A 6,474-nucleotide genomic window follows, 5' to 3' on the forward strand; every position below is an offset into this window, starting at 1 on the left:
TGCATATCAGGTAGTAGTACAAAGTTTTGATGACCATTATGCAAGTACACATTGCATGTTACTATTATATGTACATTTTGAGATTTGCTCCTGCTATTCTGTAATACTGAATACAAAAGCTCCTAACGCTTCTAGAATTTTTAAATCACCAGGCTTCTCCTAAAAGCACTTCATTATTCATAGATTAAGCTTATCAAACAAATGACTTTGCAGTTCATATGTTTTATATATTTTAACACTATAAACTATTGACAAGCATACATCTATCACAAATTGGGCAATAGCTGATATATACCTATCAAACGGATTTTGGCAAGATGACCATAACTTTTTCCACAATTGTTGTTATTGTGGTAGAAAAGAAATTCAGATTTCTGGTCAATTATAGAGAAAGTTATTTGATAGGGCTTCTTAGTTATTTTATTTTCATACACGAGTGGCTCCATCCCTTGTAGATTCTATTTTTTCAGAAGGGACAGAGCATCCCGAGAGTTTGCCTTCCCTTTGTATATTTGCATATTTGAAGTTTTGATGAGCATAAAGGATTTAGGAAGTCATATGTCACAAGACCTCAGTATTGAAGTATTTAAACCTTGCAAAAGTTTCCAAAATGAGCATCTCATACTAAAGGTATGCATAGATTTTGTGCAAGGAATAGATTCTTGCATAAATCCAAATTCCACAGTTACATTCTCACAGATACACCCACTTTGTCAATCAAAACGGTTTTAAGGCCAATAATGCTGTAAATTGATCTGCCAAATATTCAGATATCATATCAGTCTGCAGTAAGATTTAATTAAAAAAAAGGCCTTCACACCACAGTTAAGTTAAAATTCTTCAGCACACAATAACTGTCCTAGTCTAATTTCTAATCTACCTACTCAGAAAAACAGAGAACTGAAATCTTCTATCAAAACTGCAATTTGAACGCTACTAGATAATATATACCAAAAGACATTCTACTGATGAAAGTGGCATCAAGTACACAGACCCTAAAGTCGCTGTGTGGGTCCTCCGCGGCCATGGCAGTTAACCGGCCGGTTTAGGATGGAACTGGACGGTTTGACCACAAACCGACCGGTTCCATCCTAAACCAGCAGGTTAGGACCGGTTAGGGCTCAAAACAAGCGAAATGACCTTGCTGACCGAGTTTTTCAGCGAGTTTGGACCGGTGGCCTTGCTGACCGATCGGTTTGACTGATTATTGGTTAGGACGACCGGTTTTAAAAACACTGGTCAAAATGTGTACTTCTCCTCTAGACCTTTATAATAAGCCACCAAGGATGCCAAACAAAAATAATGTGTACTTCTCCTCTAGACCTTTCTAATAGGCCACCAAGGATGCCACACAAAAGTCATAGGTAAAAGTTATGACTTTGAGAATTTGACTTACCAACCAACCCCATTGTGGCCCACAAATATCTTCGAATTTCATCTCCTAGGATTAGGTTTTTTAATGTGTAGGGTTTCCTGATTGTTATCTTATCTTTAGAAAGGTATTTTAGGTACCACCATTCGAACGAGTTTGTTTCATTTCAGCATTTTATAATTTCAATCCATTCCAATTATTAATAGAAGTCAATTTTTACCATATTGTATTTCATTTGGTTTCATTTATAAATGCACATCTAGTTTTCCTTCAATAATGATAATGAGTCTATTTGTATTTGCAGATGAGAGTTAATGATAATTATCTCCATTACTAATTTAACAAAAAAAAACTAGGATATATATTTTCAATATTGAAAAAACTATAATAAATACATTTTCTTATTATTATAAACCTATTTTTAATTAACTTCGTTTTACCTATATGACTTAACTGCACCCACCTACCTACCAACCACTAGCATCAATTTTTTTGTTAATGTTTCCATGACAATATTGTACTTCATTTCTGCAAAGACATAGATTATCTATTAAACACAAACTTGGATGATTATCTACTAAACACAAACTTGGACTTCCTATAATCCTATGGAAGTGCTTTAGGATGTTGTCATAAAAACCATCCATCATCTTGGAAACATTTTTAAAAGTTAGTTGGTCAATATATTTTTAAAGATAGTATATCTTTCACGTTTGAGAGCATTATATTTCGCACTTGTCTTTAGTGAGACTTTTTGAAAGCTTTTCCGATGGGATTTTCTAGTCTAATTTCTCTAAAATCTGGTAGAAAATGACTGAAATCACAAGCTTGATTAGTAACCCGTGCACAATCGATGTGCCCTAGAGGTTTTTAAGGGTGTTGAATCCATATTGAAATCACAAGCTTGATGAGTAACCCTTGCACAATCAATGTGCCCTATAGATTTTTGAGGGTGCTAAATCTATATATACAGTAAAAAAAACCATTTTAAATAACACAAATCAAGATTTCACCTCAATTTTTTTCCACAGGACTCCAACACTGGGAAGTCCAAAAAGCCGCACTAAAGACAACTCCTTATATTTCAAGTCTCATTATTTGACAAATTGAGAGTTTGAACTTCAAATTGTTTATGTAAATTTTTAAGTTTTAGATGATTGTTTTCTTATATTTCTCTTAATTAAAAAATAAAATCTAGGTTTGCATAATCATAGAATACATGCAATAATTAGATGTATAGCTAAAAATTATTAATAAAAGCATAAACATGATACATCAATAATTACTCCCTCAAATCTTCTTTTTATTTAAATATTTCAAGATTATAGGGAAACCTACACATGTTATCAAACTAATAGTTGTATGGTGTATATAAAATTTAGATCTGCAAATAATAAAATGAATCTATATGTTGGACAACTAAGAGTTTGCTTACTTTGGCCTACTTATCGACCTCAACTCATTTAGATCTCTTAAGTCTTCTTGGTGTACAAAAATGTGTCTGTCTAGTTCTCACATCTCTTTCTCATCTCTTCTTATTTATGTCTTGAGAGATATAGCTAATCTCCTCAATCCTAGCAATTAATTTCTCAAATTTTAGCAAACAATCTCCCAAACATTAACTACTAATTTCCTCAATCCTAAAAACCACCTTGCCCCGATAATGAGGTGTATGAATAAGATTAGAACAAATATAACTATTAATATATTAGAATCTCTAAAATAACTTATTTAAATCTCTAAGACTATGGAGAATATAGGAAAATTTCACTTTCATTATATTTATTTAAGTGAAATTATAAGATGATATTATTTCCCACCTTTACTAAGTGGTCACTAGAAGTCTCGAACTAATTCTTGCATATTCACACCTAATGTGTGCAAGAATCTCTTGCTCAAGCTATATTTCTCAACACTCCCTCTTAGCAAGGAAGGTATTCTGCACCAATCCAAGTCTGTCTCTGAACGTTTCAAACTTCTTTTTTGTTAAGGGCTTGGTCAAATTGTTAGCTACTTATTGATAAGTGGGTATATACTCGATATTTTATTATAGAGAATATAAAATAGAATCAAGAAATAAAAAAGTAATTATGCTCCAAGATGATGGGTGGTGTCTAAAGACACTATTACACTTAAGCATAATGTGTTATGATAAGAACATCACAATGCATTATAATAAATTCAATATACTTGATCCATCCAATTTTATTTGATACAATATTTGGTCCATAGGGTCCTTCATTTATAGTTTTCAAATTTAGCCAACTTTTTTGAATTGTGGAATATTTAGTCCACAAACTAGCGTCGATAGTTTAACCTATTTATGTGAAACTCCATTTGTTTTTTTGCTTAGTTAATTGTTCTAATTGATTCAATTCTCATTGGATAATATACTACCCCAGTCAACTCGACCATCCAATTGATTTCTTCAACTCAATGGACTCCTTAAACCACTCATTTGACTCCACTAGTCAAACATTCAACTGACACATCAACTAATCCATTGGTTGCACTTTTGATTATTGTGTTAGTCAACTACTTGAATAATTGTCTTTTTTTAGCCGAAAATTCAACAGGTTGTCTCCAAAAGCTACAGAGGTGTGACGAATCAACATAACATTGGGTTCCAACACCCCCTACCTTGATCTCGACTTACGTAGGAATGCAACAAAATACATATATAAACATAAACACAGAGATGCAAAATCAATAAATCTTCACTTCATTAATATCAAAGAACTGAAAGATGATTACAAGCAGAATGGAAATAAACTAGCTCGGGTGATGGTAGCTTATCTCTTAGAAGAGATGTGGTAGCTACATGTCACTAAACTATATTACAATGAGGCTCAAGGGCATTTTCATTATTGACTAACAAAAGGAAATCTTAAACAACCAAAACCCTAACCCCAGGAGATGGAACACTAAGAGTTTGTGGGCCCCATTGGGGTTAGTTAGGTAACCAACTTCCCGATGTCGTAACTTGGTCATATGGTCTTCGTTGGCATGTACGATACCTCGTTGGAAATATCTCTCTAAGACAATAGGATTTGTGGCAGACCCCTACCTATGGCTATGGGATTGCTAAAGACCTTAAAAAAACGTTGTTTAGGGGGTCAAAACAACTTCGAATGTTAAGGGTCTGAAAATCTACTAAAAATAGTAAATGTTGCTATAATCAAGGAAACTTATGAAACCGATTGGAGGGATTAGTGGAATAGGCGGGTGGACTCAAATATCCACCTAAATCAATCCTTCCCCCTTAGGAAGTAATGGTCCCCATTGTTGCAGAGCCTCCATGAGGTGAGGAAATTTTTGTTGAACCTGGTCCTTGGTGAACCACTTACCCTCGTGAAGGAGTTGGCCTAATTTGAGAAATCGATATAGCTTGATCCTTTATTGGAAAGTCTTCTTGATCTTTGTGTCCATGTTCTTGTCAGTTGTGGCTTGTTTAATGCAACATAGGTTGAGCTTTGTTGGCGTCAGTTGTTCAACAATGTATGATCTGTCTAACAGTGGGGGAAAGTATGGTTGCAACCGATCCACATTGAATATTGGGTGCAAGCCAATGAATGGTGGAATGTTGTGCTTGAAACCATTGTCCCCTACAACCTTAGTGATTGTGTAATGCCTATATAAGAGTGGGAAAATACTGCAGTGGGGCCTAGCGAGGCACTCCTTCTACAAATGTAACAAAACTTTGTCACTCACCTGGAACTTGTGTGGTACCTAATGTTGATCATGATGTTGTTTATACTTAGAATTCTTTTTTCCAATATATCATGGACCTGCTGGCGGATGTGCTACATGTACTCAATGAAGTTGTTAGCCTTGTCAGTTTTGGACTAGGCATGAGCCGAATCTGCCTGACTAGTTGCAAATGGTATGGTAACATCAATGGGACATAGTGGTTGTAAACCCAATCCCACCTGAAAGGGTATGTGTCCGTTTGAGCTCTAGAGAGCTTTGTTGTAGCTGTGCTGGATGTAGGGAAGGCTCTCATTCCATGTGCGTGGGTGCTTCGAATTGTACATGTGCAGGATGTGCACAATCATTTTTTTGATGCCCTCTGTTTGGCCATAATTTTCGGGGATGGAAGGTCGTGGATTTAGTGAGCTTGGTTTCCAACAACGACCAGAGGCTTGACCAGAATGTACTTAGGAACCAACTGTCCTAAATTGAGCTAATGGACTGTGAGATCCCAAAGTGTACCCATACTCGTTCAAAGAAGAGTTTGGCAGTAGCTTCTGTTATGATACTCTTCTTGCATTCCACCAGAATGCCCATCTTAGAGAATCTGTTGATGACCACGAACACACAGTCATTGCCATGCTTGGTAGAAGGAAGGCTTGACATGTAATCCAGGGAGATGGATTTCCAAGGTCTTCCAGGAGTAGGTTTGGCAATGGTGCAGGAAGCACATGATCTGATGTATTTCCCAATATCATATTGAAGGTTCAGATAATAAAAATATTTTTGCATCATTGCCACTATCTTCTCTACCCCAAAATGTCCAGCGACCTAACTATAATCCGCCTCCCAAATAATCTTGGCACGCTCGCTTGAAGGAACACAAAGGTGTCCTAGGTGGCATACTAATGTGTCCTAGAGGTGAAAATATAGAACTTTCTTACCTTTGAGGAGCATCTGGTATGTGGTGTCGAATTCTAGATCACTCTTCTAAAGGTGCGACCATTTCAAAGTCTCATGTCCACAATAGTCGAGCTTTGTGATCAACGATATCACTGGCGGTCGGCTGAGGAAGTTTGCAACATTATTGGCATTTCACTTCTTATACTTGATGTTCAAATGGAATTGTTGCAGGTATGTGGACCATTTCTGATGGTGATCATTCTGCAACTTTCCTTGTGTCTATATGAACTATAGGGGTCGGTGGTCTATGTGGATGACCATTTCCTTCCCCATAATGTAATGCTTCCATTGTCAACAAACCTGCATAATGGAATACATCTCTTTGTCATAGGTGGGATACTTTCGGACTGTCTCTGAAAGTGTCTCACTGTGATATGCTACTAGATGCCCCTACTGAGTAAGAATTGCCTCGATAGCATAGTCGGAGGCATCTTTCTCAACCTTTAATG

Source organism: Pinus tabuliformis, chromosome 5_2 (genome assembly GCF_031772625.1).
Source record: "Pinus tabuliformis cultivar Carrire ecotype Pingquan chromosome 5_2, CPIR1, whole genome shotgun sequence".
Taxonomy (NCBI): Eukaryota; Viridiplantae; Streptophyta; class Pinopsida; order Pinales; family Pinaceae; genus Pinus; species Pinus tabuliformis.